The sequence below is a fragment of the Telopea speciosissima genome, chromosome 11, assembly GCF_018873765.1.
Source record: "Telopea speciosissima isolate NSW1024214 ecotype Mountain lineage chromosome 11, Tspe_v1, whole genome shotgun sequence".
Classification (NCBI taxonomy): domain Eukaryota; kingdom Viridiplantae; phylum Streptophyta; class Magnoliopsida; order Proteales; family Proteaceae; genus Telopea; species Telopea speciosissima.
Window position 1 is genome coordinate 25,923,729 of NC_057926.1, and position 24,038 is coordinate 25,947,766.

Genomic DNA, 24,038 nt, shown 5'->3' on the forward strand with positions numbered 1-24,038 from the left:
AATAATGTATCATTTTATGTAACATAAATTTTGCAAAACTATTTCCAAAACGGTACTGGATCCAGATTTTGATCCGACCATGCACAGACAGTCTCTATCTTGGTGTTCCCCAATCGGGCAGTGGTGACCGTGTTGGATAACTCCTTCACTCACAAAGTGTTCACGCATTCCCAGAACACCGGCTTTTACTCGCTTGAGTCTCAGTCATTGATGAACCAAAGAATGCGATCACACTTTGCAGTGACAGGGTTCCCTCAGGTACAGGGTGTCAGTGACACATGTCTATCCCTTCCTGCATCTGGTAGTAATACATGAGGGAATCGACAAAGTAGATTCTTCGCCAATGCACGCATCAAACATATGAGCACTCGCATTCGTACCCTGACATCACATGTCTAGGCATACCCAATGCGACGACCATATGATAGGGGTGCCCAGCGCAAATCCTAGTCGTGATTACCATTTTAAGTATAACTTACGAACACATAATGCTCAAAAAGTTTATATCGCATGTGACAATATTAAACTAAAATGTATAAATGTTCAATACAAAGGTGAACCGGGTTGAACCGGACCAAACCGGGTTTGATGGACACACACTTGTCCAACATCACTGCCCCACGTTACTAAGGAAAAATAAGGTTTCCTTAAAGTTTCTTTAGTCGGTTCACTCATCTCTTGGTTTCCCACAATTTTCAATTAGTTTCTCTCTTTTTATTCGCATCTTTTCTAGGGATGTAATAGATATTTGAAAATTCAAATTCAATTATACATATTTGGATGATTCCAAACATATTCTATCTTATTCAACTAGATATTTAACTAATAATGAAAAATTAAGTAGCTAATGATCCAGATGGTTCTTGAAAATTCGAACAAGTTCTTGAAATGCCGAGAGACATAGATTGAGAGTGAATTGTATTTGGTGGGGGAGAAAGACTTAAACGGTCAAGAGATATCCAAATCTGATCACATCCGATAAACACGATCCTTTTGCAATGTATCTTTTACGCTTTGTAATACTCACATGGCACACTCTATTTGAGTTCAAATTTGATAAGTAATATAGGTACCATGGGGTTATCTCTGCACACAATAGACATATAGGCTATAGCTAATTTAAAAAAATAATAATAAAACCTTATTTTCCCTTAGTAATGTAGGAAGTAGGTTATGTTTCAAAAAACAGAATTAAGGATCAAATTGATCAGTACTGATTCCAATCTGAATCGATCGGAATCAGCTGGATTTGTTCAAAACATTCATGTTCAATTCCAACCCAAATCGGCCAATCCATCGATCTGATTCTCCATTCCTCAAGCTCTTTCTAAAAATTTTCAGGCAAACGATATTTTACTTGAAAGTGTTTCTCTTCAATCCATCCCTGTTGTATTTTTTTTCCTAAAACAAACAGTAAAATATCTTGTATTACATACAAATTTTCTTTTTCCGGCTTTTTGCATGAAAATAATCTCCTAATCATTCATAGTAAAATAAAGCAAGGAATGGACCACCCTCACAACCCCTATCTTCCCATCATTGCCGCTTTAACAGTGAAAACAAAAGACCTCTTTTATGGAAATAAAAACAAAAAAAAATCTCATTTGGATTAAACCCAATAGAAATTATATAGCGACCAATCAAAATAACCTAATTTAAAAGTCATCTTTGATTGGAAACGATCAATTAAATTAACATTAGAAAGTCTTACCAAAAAAAAAATTAACATTAGAAAGAAAGCACAGCATCAGATTAATTCCCCACTAACCAAAAGCCACTTGGCTCCAGTCCTGCAGTGGCGGGAGCTGGAGCAGCCCAAGGAAACCACCCAAATACAGGGGGTGGGGTGGTCATTTCACATGTGGGGCCTAGGTGGGATCTATCTGTGAAATGACCACCCTACCCCTGTTTTTGCTGTTGTTTAGGTGAGTTGGACGCTCCAACTCCCGCCACTGCAGGACAAGAGCCAAATCGCTAATCAATGGAGATCCTTCCAATGGTTAACAAAATTGCCTCACTAACATTAACGGATATTTTAACAAGCAAGCATCTAATTAATGGCTTTTAAGCGGAGAGATTTAGGTTTTTAAAACTCTCTCCCCTTTGCATGAATGTGACGGGTAGCAACCTAATGGGTGTTACCGCCATTGTAGGAGTCTTGTTGTTTACTCTCAAACTAAGCTACTGTTCTCCTTCTTGCTCTGTTCTATGAACCAAGGAGAAAAAAGAACAGAAAAGAAATGAAAACTTTTTCATACTCTGATCTTCACGGATTACTTTGAGAAGGCAAAAACTAAATAAATAACTGAGAAGCAGAGAAGCTTGGATAACAATTGAAATTGATATAAAACAACAATTTATTCTCTTCCTTCAGTACCCATTAAAAAAAAATATAGAATACGAAGATCTTCATCATCATACATTCATAAATCTATATTAACAACTCAACATAATAACAATCACAAAACCCACCAATCTCAGACCCAATTACTCTATAAATATACTTTCCTTGATGATAGATACAACTTTTCAACCCAGAAAAAGAAAAGATGATGGATACAACTTGGTTAATCCCAATTCCCAAGTCCATTTCTTTGATTTGCAAATAAATCAATGAAGAACAGAATCACCAAATTGATACATTCAGGAATCGGAATAGAACCCATCTTCGATAACCCACTATCAACAACATAAATTAAGCAGCTACAACTTACTCCCAAAGGAAGTAATTCAGATCAGAGGCCTCTGCAACCCACCTATAGCTCCTCTCCCCATCTATTAGATACAACAACTATGGGAGGAAAAAGGTCGCAGAAGCAAGTAAGAAACTCGAATTGGTGAAGTCGGATATCATAAATCCATACCGTCAGGATAAGAACTATGGATCGGAATAACCCTCTGAAGAGTAGGCGCTTGTGGAGGTCATGATTGCACTGGAGCTGCCATTTTTACCTTAGGGGTTAGTGCCATGATCGACTTGACCAACCCAGCAAAGATCTTCCGTTTGATCTCTCCTCTCGTTGGGGGAAGGCGGACTTCTTTCTTCTCGGATTTGGCAGCTTTGTTCTCCATTGCTGTGAATTGGGTCGGAATTATACCAAAAATAAAATCCACTCGCAAATGGGGCAGGGGAAGAAGGCAAACCAAACCAAGCAAGGAAATGAAACAACAGAGTGGATTTTCTTGAAAGAAAGAGGAATTCAAAGTGCAGAAAGAAGCAGAAGAAGAAGACGAAAATCAGAAATTGAAAAAATTTCTTGTGGGCAGTAGCAGAGCTTGAAGTGTAGAACAGAGCAGGTGAAGAGAGCAGATGAAAATGAAAAAGATAGAAGTATTTATAAACTCATAAAATTTTGTGCAGCATAGGGGTGTAAATGAAAAGCCGAAATCTGTGTCCGTATCCGTTTAGCACTATCTGAATCCGTTCGAAAGTTAAACGGATGCGGATACAGGTAGGCTATAGCTATCCGTAAAGCTATATTTACATGTAAACGGATAAAATATCCGATCCATATCCGAGAAGGACTCTATTAACTAATTGCTTGGGTCGCAAGCTTTCACACTCTACAGTACTGCTGGGATACTATAAGTGAATAACAGTCCCACACCATATACTTAATAATCCATGGGTATGGGCTTGGCAGCCCAATTCATATGGGCCTTTGTAGGCCTATAAACAGATCAGATTCGACTTGGATGGTGCTATATCCGCATCAGCATCCGATTAGCTATCGGATGGATTGGGATAGTGCTAAACGGATACAGACACGGATACGGATTGGATATTTTATCCGTTTACATGTAAATATAGCTTTTCGGATAGATATAACCTATCCGTATCCGCATCCGTTTAGCTTTCAGACGGATTCAGATAGTACTAAACGGATACGGACACGGATACGAAAACGGATTTCGGCTATTCATTTACACCCCTAGGCCTCTGGTAAACCTTTACTTATATGCTAATATCAATCCAACAACCTCCATATGCTAGATCAAGTAGGCCCAAATTTCATGGACAGACTCAAATGTTGAATTTTAGTCTTATCAAAGTTTACCACATGGCAGAACAGAGAAGACCCAAGTTTTATGAATAAATTGGTCCTTTATTCACAGGTTAAGTTTTAGTTCTACCCGAATTTGTCACATGGCAAAATAAAGCTTTGAAATCTAGGGCCATGACAGAGTGCACAATGGTTGATGTACCATAATCGTGCTTTGACATACATGGGATGCATGCCAATACATAAAAGTGTATTTGATTGAATTAGGCTCCAAAAATTCGATTCGAGGCTAATCGAGACCCTCTGTCCATTGTTCAAAATAGCTACATCAGATGTCCATGTAGCTGGGCAGTAGGAATCTTTTTCCCATAGGTTTATCTTTTCGCCTCCCCTTTCTCTCAATACCAGATTTGCAAAATAAATATCAGTACAATTTTTATTTTCAAATGAGCATTAGACCAGATAATTGCCTCCAAAATTCAAAAATAGAATTCAACTATTTCTACTCCAGTAAGAAATTGAAAATAGACACAAAAAAAAAGAAGTCTTCCATGCTCATGTGAATTTAAAGAACTGCCAATTATGCTTCCAAAGTATAGGGGAATGAGAAATATTCAAACAAAATCATAGGGACGAGGTGTACCATGGTCTTCCAATATATGGTAAGGTTGTTTCAATCTGGTTTAGGTCAGCTTTTCTTGTATCGATTCGTTCTGGCTTTAGGCTGATATGGAGTTCAGTCTATAGAATCAAAACCACAACCAGATAAGTATTGGTCCGGTTGGTTTTGGTCCTTTTACAGATTTCTCTTTACAGTCTCTTATCGGTTGGTTCCTTGTTAATCCGATTTCAGTTTTTCATATATTATAAAAAACAAAAAAACACATTATAGAATATCGATTTTTACTGTTTTTTGTCCAGTTTGGTCCATTTGGTAGTTTCGATCCATTGGTCCGGTTAGTTTTCTTTCATCGGTTTCTAAAAACCAAATTCCAGGACACTCATACATATCAATAGCATCATATCCTACCTGACTGGAGTTTCATACTAGACTTTAACTCTCTTAGACACCAGTCAGCCATCTTATGAGCAATCAAGCTGAAGCTGTTCCCTTAGGGCACAAATTCTTTCATTCCCTTGGGAACCATTGCACAAGGAGATGGCTGTTCAAATCATTGACCATTTTGTGGGAAATAATCTTGTATCCTCAGAGACCAGGTTCAGCTTTGCAGGAATTAGGTCAAATCACTTGATGGGAGCTAGAAGTGTATAGATCAAAAGTAATGTGACCACGACAATGGCACTGGCAATTGTGAACCTTAGACTGGTTCATTAACATAAGGTTTAAGCTCTCTGTTCTCTTGATGGGATCAAACTCCTCAGACTTTGGATAGTTTGAATGCATCGGATTCCAGCTCAGGTAGTTCCTGGATTCCAATGCTCGCGTCCAGGGTTAGATTGATAACGACTTACTATACCTACTACATAGCAAATGTCCGACCTCGTACACAACATAGCATACATAAGACTCCCTACTGCTGAGGCATAGGGAATCCTCTTCATCTCTTCAGTGTCTGTCTGAGATTGAGGACATTGAGATCTGGAAAGACTGACTCCATGTCTGAAGGGAACACTTCCCCTCTTGGAGATATCCATACTAAATCTGACCAGGACTTTGACTATATAGGTAGCCTGTGACAAGCCTAGCATCCTTTTCTGACAATCTCTTACGAGTTTGATCCCAAGGATATAGCTAACTTCACCAAGGTCTTTCATAAAAAACGTTGTGGATAACCACTGTTTTACTGATGAAAGAAAACCTACATCATTACCAATCAGCAATATGTCATCTACGTATAAAACAAGAAAACATACTGCCCTCTCACGGATCTTCTTGTAAACGCATGGTTCATCCATGTTTTGATCAAAACCAAACAATTTGATTGATTGATCAAACTCGATGTTCCACTCCGGAAGCTTGCTTCCGCCCATAAATGGACCTCTGCAATTTGCACACCTTTCTTTCTTCCTCCAAGGAAGAGAACCGCTCTGGCTGTTCCATGTAGATTTCCTCTTGAAGGAACCCATTTAGAAATGCAGTCTGCACATCCATCTGCCAGATCTCATAATCAAAGTGTGCTGCGATAGCCAATAAAATCCTGATGGATTTCATCATCGCTCCTGGTGAAAAGGTTTCCTCATAGTCTATACCCTCTTTCTGGGTATAACCCTTTGCCACCAGTCTCGCTTTGAATCTCTCGACCTTTTCATCTGCGCCCTTCTTCCTCTTAAAGATCCATTTACATCTAATCGGCTTGACGTCAAGTGGTGGATCGACTAGAGTCCAGACCTTGTTGGAATGCATCGAATCAATTTTAGAGTGCATTGTTTTCAGCCACCTAGTGGCATCAACATCCTTTAGAGCCTCAGAGTATGTCATCGGATCATCATCCGATTCAATCGATACCATGTGGAACTCTTCCACTGTTTCCTCTTCGGTTAGAAGAGTTAGCCTGGTGGATGGTCTAATAGTCCTCCCACTGCGTCGAGGTTCCTCAGGTGTTGGTATTTCAACGGGTATGTTAGTTGGTCTCACTTCTGGAAGTGACGTTTCTGAGCCATCTGATAGCTCTTTTATGACTACTGGTTTGGACCTCTAGGTCATCATTTCTTCGTCCAAAAATGTGACATGTTTACTTACAATGACCTTTTGGTCAACTGGGTCATAGAAATAATAGCCTATCATGCCTTTGGGGTAGCCTAAGAAATAGCATCTCGAAAGTCCTGGATTCCAACTTGTCTGTCTGTTGCTTTCGCACATATGCTATTCAACCCCATACCCTAAGGTGTTGAATATTGGGCTTTTGCCCTTTCCACTACTCAAAGGGTGTCTTGGCTACAGACTTAGATGGAACCCTATTCAAGATATATATCACCGTCTCTAAAGCGTACCCCCAAAAAGAAAGAGGCAACTCACTATAAGTGAGCATCGTCCTGACCATATCCAATAGGGTCTGATTGCGTCGTTCGGATACACCATTTTGTTGTGGTGTGCCTGGATTAGTTAGCTGACTAACTATTCCTTGGGATATGAGATGTTCTTTAAACTCATCCGATAGATACTCCCCTCCACGATCTAATCGTAAGAACTTGACGCGTTTATCGAGCTGTCTTTCAACCTCGGCTTAGAATTCTTTGAATTTATCAAAGGCTTCGGATTTTCTACGCACCAAGTATATGTAACCATATCTAGAGTAATCATCGGTGAACATGATAAAGTACTCATACCCATATCTTGCTTGTATGTTTATGGGTCCACACACGTCAGTGTGTATCAACTCCAACAGATCTGTGGCTCTAGCACCTTTATTGCTAAAGGGTTTCTTGGTCATTTTGCCCTGAAGGCATGACTCATAGGTGGGGAATGATTCCACCCTCAGACTCTCTAAGGGCCCATCCCTCACCAATCTACTGATTCGATCCACATTAATGTGACCCAATCTTAGATGCCAGAGATATGTTGAGTTCACTGGAGCTACTTTCCGTTTCAAATCAGCATTTAAAACAACATTCATTCTAATAGGGCAATCTAGAAAATACAAACCACTTTGCATATATCCGGATGCCACAAAGGAATTATTAAAACGAATAATCAATTAAGAATTCAAGGAAAAACTATATCCATCCAAAACAAGTTTTGAAACTGAAATTACCTTCCTCTGGAAAGAGGGTACATAATAGCAATCCTTTAAAACTAAACTAGCAGAACTAAAATTTAAAATAAAAGTTCCCACAGCCAACGCCATGGTCTCAGCTCCAGTGCCCATCCGAAGACGCACTTCATTTCTTTCCAGGTTTCGTGTCTCCTTGAACCCCTGCAAATTATTGCAAATGCGAACAGTGGATCCACTATCCACCAACCAAGAATTGATCGGTTCAAAAGATAAATTAGACTCATAAAGAATATGAACATCACATGTACCTTCTTTAGCTGCCCCTGTTTCATCCGGCTTCTTATATTTCAAAGTTGCCAAGTAAGCAAGACAGTTTCTTTTCCAGTGACCCTCCTTCTTGCAATAGAAGCACTTGCCTTTGCCTTTATTGCCAGACTTCCCACCCTTGCCTTTCAGGGTCTTACCCTTACTTCCCTTTTTCTTCTTCTTCCCATTTGAAGAAGGCTTTGCCTCAGTTGCATTGACCTCAGCCTTGTCCTTTTTCAAGGACGCTTCAGCCTCTACCAGTGCATTAGCAAGCTCGGTGAGCTCCATCTCCTTCTTGGACATCTTGTAGGATATCCTAAAAGCTGCGTAGGCAGAAGTGAGTGACGCTAAGATCACATCAGTCTTGTATCGCAAGCTGAAATCAGTCCCCATGGATTCCAGTTTTTCAAAACAGATTGATCATTTTCATTACATAATCCATCACTGGAGTCCCCAGGGACATCTTGGAGTTATGGATTTGACTCACCGCATCAAAATGTGCGTTTGTCAACTGCCTGTTGAACAATTCAGCAAGCTTATCCATTTTTCCCCCAGCAGTGCGTATATCCTTGACCGAGTCTACAACTGACTTTGCCAACGATCCTAGGATATAGAGTGATGCCTTGGAATCCCTCATGAGGAACTCCTTCATCTCTTCATTTGCCTCAAAATCGTTCGGGTCAGGTTGAGGAGGAACTTGTTCATCTAGAACTGTGTACAGTCCTTCAGCAGTCAGGAGCAACTTAATGCTCCAGTACCAATCGACATAGTTTGTACCATTAAGTTTGTATTCGCTAATGAGTGTTAACAGGTTGGAATTAACGGCAGCCACCGTATATTAATCTACACATGCACAAGTAAATAACCACATGCTAATTAATGACCATTGAAAATAATAAATTGAGCACACATATCAATGGTCTTTCATGATTTGGGTTTTCCTCATAACCCAAAAGATGAATTGGATATCTACAACCCTTGCATGCATAACTTACCTTGTCGGGAGTCATTATACACACCGTGGTAGTGTGGACTAAGCTGTCTGCCTCATGGGCTTCTAATTTTTTCGGCCATCTGGGTGTCATGTCCAGATCCTGTCGGCTGACATACACCCAAGTCATGTACTTACCTATTGCAATAGTTAGAATCATGGAATCATGAAAGATGGCCCACTATCGCAGTGCCCTCTCACTATCCATACCCTAACGTATCTAGATAGAGGTAAATATAGATAAATGTGACAGTGGTCCTGGAAATGTCCTGTCGGCGTATGCGGGGCATATCACACAATCTCTACATTTATCTTCAATAGGAGGTCATGGACATGTCTACCGTTTAAGACTAGTCCATATCATACATGTATTATGATTAAAGAGGGATTAAGCAACTCTCACATACATGGATAGATTTAAACAACATAATTAATCAACATTAATTAAAAGTGATTATGGGATGGCGGCATTTTTATCAGAAGCAATTAAGGAACCCTCCCAATAAAAATAAAACTAATAATTTTGGGTGCATTTATCATGCCATGGATGCCACGCCTCGATCATCTCCTCCGCCCGATCACGTCTTCAAAGTAGGTGACTTGCATCTCCATAAGCTTTGAACACCACATGTGAATCATTATCAACATGTCCTAGGAGTCCTAGCTCCTCTAAAATTACAATGGAAACTTAGGAAAAAATCTATACACTTTCCTTTCCAAAATAATAAAGAAACCCCGCATGGAGAAACCAACCCACCATTTGGGCTGCCCATGGGGTGGAGTACATTTGTTTATAAAAAAGATAGGGAGAGAGAGAGAAAGAGAGAGAAGCATCACATCCACCCATAACCCCATGTATCACATACATAAACAATCCATCCATTTATTAGAATGTCATTCCCATAATCACAACATAATATAATTTCATGCATGGGCATTAACGCAAGTGAACCAAAAATTAAAACATGGATTCCTTCAATTATTGAACCATCACATCGCATGTGAGAACATGTATCCAAGCCCATAAAATTAAAATCGCATTTTAATTGCAAGTGGGTAAAGAGGGAATCTCTTCACCCATCATCATCCTCCAAAAACAAAACAAAATAATAAAATTCTGTTTGAAAAATAACTTTTTTTTTTTTTTTTAATTGTTAAACTTGGAGGCTAAACAAGGCAGGGTGCATGCGGCCTGCTTGGGCAGACCGTGTGCACCCATGTGCGCAGCCCGCAGGCCACACACACTCACGCGCAGCAGCCATAGGCCACCACCCGCCGGTCGCACCCAACGCACAGGCCGCGCGTACACAGCCAGTGCACTAGCTGCTGCCAGGGCTGCACATGGGCAGCGCACATATGGGTATTTAAAAAACAACATAACATATGAGGGGAGGGGCGTGCACAAAGGCTTGGCAGCGTGCGCTCCCCCCCCCCCCTCCCTCCATAAAATCATGATAAGAAATATTTAAATAAAAATCAATGATCATAACACACATGGATACATCTTTCAATAATTGGAAATAACAAATTGCAATCAAATCCATCATCACATGGGTAGGTTGTTACACTAACAACCTTGTAACTACCCATGTGCATATGGGAAGGTTGTTACAACAACCATATTATAACCTCCCATGTGCAACTTGCATCCCACTCATGATAATTACATTAAATTATCAATTATCTAATATTCATGGGTGGAAAAGGTCGCTTTGATACCACACTACTGGTCAAACAACGGTCCAGGGATCAAACTATGGTTCCCTAGGGAGACCAAGATATTTATCCTCAGGGTTTTGCATGCCTTGGGTTAGCCCATGGTGTCACATGGGTGCCCCATTTAATTTTTAGCGCTTCCCATGGTCACCCATGGGAACCCTAGTGTATCCCTATTAGGGTTTCTCCTTCCCTCATGTGTCCCATAAAATTTATTATCACAGTAGGGACGAAGAAACTCATCCCTGGTCCATCACATGGCAAGGGAGATCCATCCCTAACTCGAATGCGCAGCGAAAAAGGTCGATTCGAGTTTCTTTCGCATCCCATAAATATTAATAATCAATAAACTGAAGAAATTAATGAAGAACTGCTAACCTGGTGAGCCTCAAGTGTTGCTCCTCCAATAGACAGTGGTTCTTCCTCCAGTGAGCGCTCCAAGCAAACAGAACTGAACCTCCAATGGTACTACCAAGGTTCTTCAAGCCAATCCCAGATGCTCTCAAATTCTTCAGCATAGATCCAGGGTTTCACAAACCCTAACTCTCAAACACAGATGAGAGAAACTAGAAGAAGAAGAAGAGATCTCAAAGAAGGAGAGAGAGACCAAAATGCAGAAGAGGGGGCTAGGCAAAAAATGTGGAGCACTGCCCCCTCTACGTTTTTGGTCCCCTTTATATAATGCCAGGGTTTAATTAAAAACCCTGAATGGATAAGATTCAATCCCTTTGAGAGTCTGACTCTCTCTCCCTTTGTTTGGCAGTTCTGTTTAAACTCAAAGTGCTACACAGGTGAAGAAACAGAATCTAATAGGGAAAGTATTAATTAATTACTTTATTTTGTATTTAATGGATAATTACAATTAGCACCATATCCATTAATTAAATAAAGTACTAATTAAAATAGCAAATTCCAAATAACTCCCTATATGATAACTGTTTATCATAAACAACCCCCCACTAATCAACACCATCATTATGGAATTTAGGGCACGTACACTTGTACTGCCAAACCCCAATCCATAGTACATGTCCATATACGAGTGTCTGTGCATCTAATCGGATCCCGCAAAACTCGATAAAATACTTTGTTCAAATAATTATAAATAATGTATCATTTTATGTAAAATAGATTTTTGCAAAACCATTTCCAAAACGGCACTGGATCCACATTCTGATCCGACCATGCACAGACAGTCTCTATCTTTGTGTTTTTCAATTGGGCAGTGGTGACCGTGTTGGATAACTCCTTCACTCACAAAGTGTTCACGCATTCCCAGAACACCGGCTTTGACTCGCTTGAGTCTCAGTCATTGATGAACCAAAGAATGCGATCATACTTTGCAATGACAGGGTTCCCTCAGGCACAGGGTGTCAGTGACACATTCTATCCCTTCCTACATCTGGCAGTAATACATAAGGGAATCGACAAAGTAGATTCTTCGTCAATGCACACATCAAACATGTGAGCACTCGCATTCGTACCCTGACATCACATGTCTAGGCATACCCAATGCGACAACCATATGATAAGGGTGCCCAACCCAAACCCTAGTCGTGACTACCATTTTAAGTAAAACTTAGGGACACATAATGCTCAAAAAGTTTATATCGCATGTGACAATATCAAACTAAAATGTATAAATGTTCAATACAAAGGTGAACCGGGTTGAACCGGACTGAACCGGGTTTGATGGACACACACTTGTCCAACAACTAAATGGTCACAACCTCAGCCAAGTGGATTGGAAGCTATGGAATCAAAGATAGGTAGGGATGATTGCACTTCCTATTGAGGGAAAGCTACAGTCGATGAAGAAGATTAAGCATATATAGAAGACTGAAATGGAGTTGAGAACAAATACAAGGAAAGCATAACATGCACTATACAAATGAGGAACTGGTCTTCTAAGAAATAATTCAGATTCTGGAGGCTTCATTGTGGGTAGGAACTGACAAATACCTACAATGTGCAAGGGAAATTGGAAATGATAGGAAACACAAATCCCAAACGCAAATCTTGAAATTGAAAACTAGGGAAATTTTTGTTAAGATGATTTTTGGAGTTCCTGTCTTAAAAGCAAGTTTATGGAATCCAGGAAAGAGAATTATCACTTTCTATGGAATTAATGTATTCTCATTGAGAAGGAATGAAACGAATCAGTTAACTGCCTTTAGCAATAGCAGTAATTTAAATAACAAAAAGCCTAAGGTCTAGTTTTTCAGAGTTCACCCTGAGTTTGTACTTAAGCAAATCACCCCAAGCTTGCCCAAACAATTCCAGAACTAGGGTAAATTTGTCATCAGTAATGCCTAGGTGTGTACTAGGAGATGAGAGCACACTAAGTCTGAAAAATAATAGCTACTGTTAAATGTGTTCCGTGAGGGGGAGTCCCTCCCTTGTTAAGTCCATATTAGTTTAGTAGTGGCTGTTTATGTTTAATCTAATAATATCTTGTTAGTCTTTTATTTTATTCTGTTTGTAATTGACTCCAAGTAGGACTCTAGTGCTCGAAGTTGATATAAGTCATTGGCCTAGGCCATGAGAGGATTCATTCTGAATCCTACAGCGGCTCTAGGGCTCTCCTTTTTCTTCTTCTTTCTCTTCTTAAGGCTGTGTAAGGACTGGTTATTTGTTTCTCTATTGCTACAGCTACTAAGTGAAACTAAAAGTTCTAGCTACACTATGTAACCAACTGCAAGGAATATATGCCACACTCTCCACTGGTTAAGTTAATACAGCTTATATGCACATATTGATATGTAATACTGTATAATCACATGCATTTTAGTTGAAAGGAATATGGGCAAAACTCAAGAGTTGAGTTGAACCCTAGGAATGAGGCAATAACCACTGCTGCCAGTCATCAGGTCACCACTTACGGTCAACAAAGAATTTTGACAACATTGCCCATAAACTATTTCTTCTACCTGTTTTCAATGAAATTAGCCAGCTATTGCTTTATCAAGAAGAAGGTTCAGTAAATTTTTGTGAACCGATCAGATAAACTAGAGTGAATAAATAATGCAGAAACAAAAGACAATCTTCCCAAGAGATCTTCCTGAGTAATTAGTTACATGGACATCCACCTAAACATTGGGGCACCTCAGGAAAGACTAGAATTCAAAACTTGATTAATTCTAAAATCAGAACCAGTATGGAGGAGCTATAAAAGATAAAGACTTGAAGATGGGTACGAAAGCCATGTCATAAAATTACCTTAAGAGGCATAACTTAAGCACCAGAAGAGAAGCTTATTTCCTACAACAGCAAATTAGAGAGGCTTACCTATTCATTGCCCTCTATTAACGTCAAAGATTATCTTCTTAAGAAGTACTTATTAAGAATAAGGGTAACTGTCCATAATTCAAACATCTAAGCTACGCTGCCAATCAAAGCATCCTAAAACCAGAGAAGTAACTAAATGCAGATAATAGGTTGAAGGCTTGTAAAGTAATGAATGGTTAGGATTAGCCTTGAAGTAGATCAATGGTTGGCATTACATGTAGCACTGCTAGCACTATTTTACGATGAGCGCTGCGACCTTTTAGCCCTTCTTCAATGCCCTTTTCTCTGTGTGTGCGTGTGTGGGTTTCTCTGTGAGTCAGTGTGGGAATCTGGGTGTCTCTCTCTGCCAATATACAGAGGGTCTTCCTTATTCACAGATTGGAGTTTTTCAAATTCAAGCCCTGAGGAAGACACAGCGTGTACGTTCATCTTTATCAGCGTTTGGAAAGTGGAGGGGAGGTGGAGAAGAAGCTCCACCTGAGAAGAGTTAAAGTTAAACCCTCTTTCCGCCGCTGTTCTCTCTCTATCCCTTTCCAAAAAAAAAAGTGTCCTGCACTCTGCATATATTGAGAGTTTAGATTAAATAGGAAAGGAAAGATCCTCATCCCTAAAAGTAATAAGGCACTGCTTGATAACCTTCTTAGAATCAGTTTTTAGTGTTTTTTTATTCTGAGAAACACAAAAATACCTAAAAAGTGTTTGATAAACACTGTTTCACAGAAATTGTTTTCTAATGGATAAATCATAATTTCTATTCCCCGCATTGCTCAGCACATTTGGACCAAAAGTGTGCTCGATAAAATAGAAATCTAAAACCTAACCACTGTCGCTGTCTCTGTCTTCTTCTCTCGCTCTCTCGCTTTCTCGCTCTCTTAGCTGCTTTGCTTTTCTCTCAAGTCTGAAGTTACTCCTTCTTGCTTTCTCCCTTCATCGTTTACTCTTCTGAAACTAAAATCTGTATCTCTATCTCTCAATCATGATGGGTGAGAAGGAGCTCAAGAAGCAGAGATTCGATAGCGACGCCGCTGCATCACTCATGAAAGAGCTTAGAACCACCTACGCATCCGGCAAGACAAAGAGCTATGAATGGAGAGTAGCGCAGCTGAACGGCATCGCCAGACTAGTTTCTGAAACGGAGAACGAAATCGTCGAAGCTCTCTATACGGACATTTCGAAGCCGGAAACTGAAGGGCATCGCCATGGCTGTGTTTCTGTCTCTCTTTTACAATTGGATTCGAATTGGTTCTTGAAGAAATTAATTATGGTGAATGGGTAAGTCAACGTTATGACAGAGTATTGATTTAAAATAGATTTTTTTTTTTCGCTTAATGTTGCTGGAGAGGAGAGATTGCTCTGGTTATAAATGTGGAGAGTTTTGATCTTATTTTGGATAAAAATTACTCATTTAAGGTGCTAAAAGCAATGGATTTCCAGAACACATAATTACGACCTACTTATTGAAGTTTAGCGGAGAAATTGCTCTGCTATGAAGTGAAAAGTGAAGCGGGTTTTAGGTAGGAAATCAAGATTCTAGTCAAATTAGGTTGGAGAAGGTTCAAATGATTCAGATATAGGTAGTTATGAATTTTGAGTTATTTATATATATTAAAAACCGATGAATACTAATTCTTTAACATGGGTAAGAATTGATGCAGGAATGTTTTGTAGAAAAGATTATCAAAGGAATGTTGCTGTATAGATGCATTAATTTTTTTTAATGTATTTTGACTGCCACTGGTTGCATGATTTATTGTTACAGAGGATTGATTATTGCGGAGTACCATTATGTTTATGAAAGATGCCACAATTCCTGGATGAAAGCAGTAGCCGTTAATAGAAACAGACCTAGTTTTGTTAGGATTTCAGGTCTTTGATTTGTAAGGAATGGAACAACTTATGGCATTCTGATTGCCTGCTGGCAGTCTAATTTATTCAGTCAACACTGGGGTAGATCTCTAGTTTTGAGTGCTCCAAATGATGTCTGTTGAAAATAATAAGCATTTTGAACCGGTATATGTAGGTTACCCCTAAAAAAATTTTCAAACACAACCTAGAGTTTTGACCCAGGTCTGTGATTGCTGGTATAAAAAACTTAGATATGTGTAGAAAACTTTATTCTGTTGTTATTTAGTTATCAAAATACATTGCTTAATTGTGTAAATTCGTAGACAATCAAGAGAGCTATGCTATCTTGATAAATAGGCTTGGAAGCTCTCTTTTTATTAGTAGCAGCTGGAGTCCTGCTGAAAATGGATCTGTCTTTCCTAGTGTCACCCTCTTCCTATGTTTATGTTTCATATTTATAAAGCTCCTCTCTTTTGTCGATAGTGGTCTCTTGGTATGGGTGGAATGATGTGGTTAAGCTCCATGTTGTCAATTGGGATGAGGTGGAATGATGTGAAAGACTTTCTGTTTTGCATTGCCCCCTTTTTAATCCGATCTCTCTCTTTACCTTGATTCTTCTTCTATCATTTTTTTTATTATCTGCTCTTTTTGATTGGTTTGTATGTAGTAAAGGTGTTAGTTGCAACTTGCAACTACTTGAGACTCACCCATCCATCCCCAACTACCCCTATTTGTTCTCCCCTTTTTTTTCCTGGTTGCATATAAGGGATGTGTGTGCTCATGTGTAGGGCAGCAAGGGGGTGGGGGATGTGTGCTCGGGTATAGGGCAGCAAGGGAGGGTGTGTGCTCAGGTATTGGGCAGCAAGGGGGGTGTATGCTCAGGTATTGGGCAGCAAGGGGGGTGTGTGTGCTCATGTATTGGGCAGCAAGGGGGTGTGTGTGTGCTCAGGTATTGGGCTGCAACCGGGGGGGGGGGGGGGGGTTGTGCTCAGGTGTAGGGCAGCAAGTATGTAAAATTTTACTTTGGCTCAGATAAATCTCTGTATAAAAAGAGGCTAATTGTTTTAATTTTATTGCTCTTCCACTAAATCTTAAAGTTGCATCAACTGTCATTACTTTTCTTCTTTGTTTTCTTTCACTGGTTGTATTTAATTACTCCTTAAATCATAATCTATATAATTTCTTCCATGCATTTCGTTTTTCCTTCTTTTTTTTTTTTGGTAGAAAAGATAATCTATTAAGAAGAGCGGATTACACTCCCACTGACCACCCCCTGGGGGGTAACCAAGCAAGGATCGGAATTGGGCCAAACAGTCCTACCCGCAACGGACAGAGCCCTCCTAGCAAGGGCGTCAGCAACATCGTTTGCCGCCCTTGGGATATACATGAAATTACATTCATCAAAGTAAGAGACAAGGAACTGGATATCCTCAATAACCGGTCTAGCAGCCAGGTGTTTTGTTGCAATCGGTTTATGGATGGCTGAGACAAGCGCCTGGCAGTCGCTCTCCACCCGTAGTGACAAGAACCCTTCCGAAATTACATTCATCTAGTTTGGATCACTAAGAACTAACTACTTATATTATTATGGGGTTGTCATTTGGATTTTGTGGATAGTGCCTCAGCCTTCTTCGTGACCCAGACACTACATGGCCTTTCTAGAGATGGCCGAACTGTAAGAACATCAATTCACCAGCCTAGCAGTGAGGTTTTCTCCCTCTGCAGAAGATCACAGAATTACTGTATCTCTTAATTTTGGTCAATTTCTCCTTAGGACTTTGATCACTTTCAATTCATTAAATTCCATGAATTTGTTGCATCTGGTGAGATGTTGGTCCCCTAACTCCCTATTCTGCCTTGACAATGTTGCCAGAAGTCCTCCAGTCACAATATTTGAAATTTGAATTGTTTTTTTCCTTTCTTTGTTCTTTACATCATTCCATGTTATGTGATTCATTAAATTTTTATTATAGACCTTAAGTAACATGGTTTATGTAGATAGATGAGTCTTTAGCTCAAACAGGAAGAGCACCCGGGTTTGTTCCTAGGAGATGATGGTTCGAGTCCATCAAGATTCATGCCTTAGATATTCACTCTGCTTTTATTTTCTTCTATGACCGATTCTTTGTTCTTTCACTATTTTTTTGTTTTTCTCTTGCTGTCTAGTGAGTATTTCCTTAAGATTATGTTGCTCATTTATATACACATTATCTTGCTCAATTGGCAGCTATGACAGATCTCCATAAACCACCAACCTCATCTCCATATTTCCACGACCATTTGGATTAACAGCTTTATTGATATCTTCTACTTGAAGGTTATCCAAAGTTCCAAACCCACCTCCACGACCAATTGAGGCTGAACTTAGGCTTATGCAGGATTCAGACAAGTACAGATGCTGATATTAAGGTCGAGTACAGGTCTAGGCATGACAAGTAAACCTCTAAATATGGGCCAATTTGAATTCCCATAATCACAAGTAGCAGCAGATCAAATTAAAATGTGGACTAGTAGCAATTACATTTTGGGAAACCCTTTGGCTGTATTTTTTATTTTTTTAATATAAAACGTGGAACCCACTTCCTCAGCCCCTCTCCCTCCCCCCTAATTTTGTTCTGTTCCATTTTCCCAAGTTCCTCTAATAGAGGGGGTGTGGATTTCACGCGGGCAAGGGTAAGGTGATCATTTCCACCCCCTCTATTACAAGTCTTTTTTTGGTGTAATTGATAAAGAAGTGGCATTATCATAATTACTATCAAATAGGGAAGATATTTTTTAATTACAATGTTTATTATCTAAAGTACATTATTCGAGATAAATATTATTAAAATTGGTCACATTTCCATAACAGAAACAGATTTTACCAAGCACCAATGGTGTTCAACTGTCTTCTGGAAACGTTTTCAGAACAGATTTACCAAGCGGGTAAAAAATAGTTTCTCAGCAAAGAAAATGAAAAAAACTGTGTTGAAAAACAAAAAAATGTTTTCATGTTTCCCAGCACATTTCCAGAACAGAAACACCAGGTAAGGTTATCAAGTGGTGCCATAGTCTTTTTGAAATTTTTACTAAAAAATGTAACAGAGAAGATATAAGCAAAAGGCTTACCCTCAAAAAGCAGACAGCAACCTCAGTCCTCTGTTCATCCAGTTCCCTCTCTATCCTCTCCTCTGTCCACTTTTCCCGCTTTTCTCTCTCTCCTCTCTCCACTCTCCACTCTCCACTCCTCTAAAAGCACACAGCAACCTCCGGCGGAGTCTCCTTGGTCTACATCTTCTGGCAAAGCCGTTTCACCTTCGTCTCTAGATTGGTGGGTTGCAGAGCCTTTTTTTTTCCCTTGTTCTAATCATCATTTTAGCTTATTAATGGTTCGATGTCTGTGACTGGTCTCTGAAATGGGTTTTGATGAACTGCCTTACTTTGTTCATAGACTCTGATTGGGCCATCAATTGAAATGACATGACACGTCCCATAGTCTCTCGATACAGACTTTTGGGTAGAGATATTAGAAGGAATATTAAAATAGACACATGTGCAGGGGGCTGTATGGGAGGAGAGAGGGCGGGGGGGAAGGGTAGCCGGAGCCGGGGAAGGGGAGAGGGATGGGAAATTACAAAAAAAAAAACACATAATAACATTGCAAATATAAAGAGTTGATGGGAAATTATAAATAAATAAAAAAAACACATAATAACATTACAAATATAAAGAGTTGACGCACATCGTCAACCTCAAAAAACACCACAATATATCAACTTCAAAACAGAGAACCCCACAATCAACCTCAAAACTGAGAACATCAACCCCAGAAAAACAGACCCATACAAAAAAATCTTACCTACAAACTTTTTTTCTTCAAATTTCTTTTTGAGGAATTTAATTCCTTTTCCTCTTTTTCAGTTTATCATCTGTTTCATCCTCCTCTCTTAGCTAAGATTTCGCAAGACCAGGAGAATGAGAGATACAGAACAATAGAAAATAAGAAAAACTCCAAAAAAAACCCCCAAAAAAAATGGAAATAATTGTGCAAGGTGGAATCGACACAGGAAGGCAGAAATAGACGATGTCATGCACTGGAATCCAAGAAAAAAATGGGGTTACGAGCCTTCATCCTTGAAAAACTGACATTTGACGATGCTGATGGTGGCAGGAGAAAAAGTAGGATCTTCTGCAATTGCAGTGATGAGGAGGAGGGGATGAGAGCAGGGGAATGAAGTAACATTTGACGATGCTGATGGTGGCAGGAGAAAAAGTAGGATCTTCTGCAATTGCACTGATGAGGAGGAGGAGGAGGGGATGAGAGCAGGGGAACGAAGTAACATTTGACGATGCTGATGGTGGCAAGAGAAAACGTAGGATCTTCTGCAATTGCATTGATGAGGAGGAGGAGGAGGGGATGAGAGCAAGGGAACGAAGAATTTTACGTTTTTTGTTTTTTTGTCCGATCGTCTTCTCAAATAGACTTTTTGCAGCAGTAGTTCCAGTATAAACCAGGGTTGCAATAGAGGGATGAAAGATTTTAGGGAGATTTTATATATATTACCACATTGCCCTCTACCCAAAAAAAGATAACGAGGACAAGAAGACAGTCCTGAGAGAAGTAGAGGAGTCGGATCCTCATTCCTTACTATTTGGCTATGGCATTTTTTAGTGTGCCCATAAGCGAACCAAATATAGTATTTTGACCTGGGTTCCGCATTAATTATTTTTTTCACTCTTCTATCATTTAAAAGAATTGGTTTCACAAAATTTAATCTATCAAAATTTTGGATTAAGGTGTTCTTTAATCCTGATTTTCTGCACTATCCTAAAGTCTATTTTTTGTCCAGATGAAATCATGAAAATAATGGTTTTGTGTGGAAACCCAAAATGAGTTTTGGAAAATGATAATGTTTAGAAGTTTTTTAGTGATCCGATTTGGAACTGAAATGAACTGTTGTTAACCCAAAGTTCCAAAACCCTAATTAGGTCGCTTGGTTCAACTCTCATCAATTAAATCCCAATCAAGCAAAACAGTGGCAAATCTATAAATTCAAGCAAGTTGGACTCCTTCTAATGGAACCAGCAACCAATGCAGAGTATGAAATTTCATCAAACTTGGGGATTAAATAGCTCAATCACAGGTCTCTTAGTTCCAACCAAAAAATAGAAAGAACCCCAATGAAGTCCAGAAATTAAAATAATAGTCTCTGCAAGCACCCATGTAACAAGTTGGAGTGACTATTTTGCCCAAGGCCTTTATATTTAAGCCAGGTAGAACCTCAGCCCACAGCACAAAAAAGCTTTCAAGCACCCTCTGAAAATCACTCTCCTTGGCACAGCAAGGGGGGAATTGTATCTGAAATACTTCATCGCAAGCCATGTCACTGATGAGCATGCTATGTGTGTTACCCAAGGCGGCAGCACACCGGAGGAAGTTCCCTAGCCCAACCATTAAGAAAGAGCCTGCAACTATTCCACCTCCAAAACAGCCTTGGAGAAAGACTTCTGCTCGCCCAGCCGTGAAGAAAGAGGCTATAATTATTTCACCTCCAAAAAAGCCATGGAGAAAAACTCCTGCTCGCCCAGCCGTGAAGAAAGAGGCTATAATTATTCCACCTCCAAAAAAGTCATGGAGAAAAACTCCTGCTCGCCTAGCCGTTAAGAAAGAGGATACAACTATTCCACCACCCCAACCAACCCAGAACCTTCCGAAGCATAGGAGAGAGTGTCCATTGGTCGCCTGTTTTTTCCAGTGGAGGTTTTTAACATGACCTCCTCAGGATATTTTGGGGTTGAGTGGAACGAAAGAAAGGATCCGAGCAAGGGGGTTAGCATGACTTTCTTGCACCAAGCTATCAACTCCAGCACATCTTTACTCTTGGAGGAAATCAAAAAGCTTTCAAACACCCTCTGAAAATCAGTCTCCTCGGCACAGCAAAGTGGGAATTGTATCTGAAATACTTCATCGCAAGCCATGTCACTGATGAGCATGCTATGTGTGCTGCCCATGGCAGCAGCACACCGGAGGAAGTTCCCTGGCCCAGCCATTAAGAAAGAGCCTGCAACTATTCCACCTCCAAAACAGCCTTGGAGAAAGACTTCTGCTCGCCCAGCCGTGAAGAAAGAGGCTATAATTATTCCACCTCCAAAAAAGCAATGGAGAAAAACTCCTGCTCGCCCAGTCGTGAAGAAAGAGGCTATAATTATTCCACCTCCAAAAAAGCCATGGAGAAAAACTCCTGCTCGCCCAGCCGTTAAGAAAGAGGATACAACTATTCCACCACCCCCAACTAACCCAGAACCATCCAAAGCACAGGAGGGAGTGTTCATTGGTCGCCTAACTATTCCAGTGGAGGTTTTTAACAAGACCTCCTCAAGATATTTTGGGGTTGAGTGGAACGAAAGAAAGGATCCGAGCAAGGGGGTTAGCATGACTTTCTTGCACCAAGCTATCAATTCCAGCACATCTTAACTCTTGGAGGAAATCAAAAAAGCTTTCAAACACCCTCTGAAAATCAGTCTCCTCGGCACAGCAAAGTGGGAATTGTATCTGAAATACTTCATCGCAAGTCATGTCACTGATGAGCATGCTATGTGTGCTACCCATGGCAGCAGCACACCGGAGGAATTTCCCTGGCCCAGCCATTAAGAATGAGCCTGTAACTATTCCACCTCCAAAACAGCCTTGGAGAAAGACTTCTGCTCGCCCAGCAGTGAAGAAAGAGGCTATAATTATTCCACCTCCAAAAAAGCCATGGAGAAAAACTCCTGCTCGCGCAACCATTAAAAAAGAGGATACAACTATTCCACCACCCCCAACCAACCCAGAACCTTCCGAAGTACAAGAGGGAGTGTTCATTGGTCGCCTGATTATTCCAGTGGAGGTTTTTAACAAGACCTCCTCAGGATATTTTGGGGTTGAGTGGAATAAAAGAAAAGATCCGAGCAAGGGGGTTAGTATGACTTTTTTGCACCAAGCTATGAACTCCGGCACATCTTTACTCTTGGAGGAAATCAACGGGAAACTTCTTTTGTTTTCACTGTTCAACTTCACAGGAAGAAAGTTACAATGTGGAAGTTCATATGAGTTTGCGGAAGGTGTGGCAGGCAACAGCTATATTAACGTTAATTTGAAGAAAAAATGTATTGACCAAGAAAAAGAAATTTGAAGAAAAAAAGTTTATAAATAAGATTTTTTTGTATGGGTCTGTTTTTCTGGGGTTGATGTTCTTTGTTTTGAGGTTGATTGTGGTGTTTTCTGTTTTGAAGTTGATTGTGGTGTTTTTTGAGGTTGACGATGTGCGTCCACTCTTTATATTTGCAATGTCATTATGTGTTTTTTTTTGTAATTTCCCATCAACTCTTTATATTTGCAATGTTATTATGTGTTTTTTTTGTTTTTGTAATATCCCATCCCTCTCCCCTTCCCCGGCTCCGACTACCCTTCCCCCCCCCCCCCTTCTTCTCCCTGGATTTTTCTCCTCTCAAGTTTCCAGATCTGTAAGTTCATGTAAGTACCCACCTAAAAAGTTGACACCTAGATAAATAGCATCCAACGGTTACTTTTGAATCCTCTCAAAAACCCACCCAACCTAACTCAGTCGGGTTTCCTCTCTCACGCTGCCTTCGCTCACTGACCCCACTGTTCCTTTCGCCTCCTCTCTCTCTCTCTCGTTATTGGAGTTACCTGACTTGTGTGTTCGATATTCCACTCCTAATAAAGTGCTGAGTTTTTCACCCGTACCCTATTCTGCAAAAGGAAAAAGAAATTGACCAAACCTGATTGTCTTTTGAGTTAACCAATTAGTTGAACACAAATTCAAGTTAGTCTGGTTCTAAGTTTTGACACTTCGAAAATCGGAATCGAATCAGCCTAGGCCAATCCTGATTCTGGCCGATTTGAATTAGGCTGAGTAGGACAGATTATGGCTGATTTTAGTCTATTCCTAACCTATTTAGGATTCTCGGGTTAGGACAGATTATGGCTGATTTGGTTTATTCCTAACCTGTTTGGCCCGATTCTGGCTGGACCCAATCTGTATCCCGATTCCGAGTTTTAAATCCTTGGAAAGTCATTTCTATAGAACTGCAAAAAATGTGGCAAGGGGGTTCCGAATGGCGTCTTAACCATGGGCATAAATTAGCATTAATCATAATACTCTGGTGTTAGGAGGTCACTTAGAAAGCTAAGTTAATGACGTGCTCCAACCGGTACCCAAAAAAAAAAAAGGC

General features: G+C 40.0%; 1 long non-coding RNA gene across 1 annotated transcript; it reads right to left on the minus strand.

The window, feature by feature from the left end:
• Window positions 1-2,436: 2,436 nt before the first annotated feature.
• On the minus strand, window positions 2,437-24,035 carry LOC122645451. Its single transcript, XR_006330454.1, has 3 exons — window positions 24,016-24,035; window positions 22,833-22,834; window positions 2,437-2,508 (listed from the first exon to the last, which is right to left on the minus strand). It is a non-coding gene; the product is annotated as an uncharacterized LOC122645451 (long non-coding RNA).
• Between the last annotated feature and the right edge of the window lie 3 nt (window positions 24,036-24,038).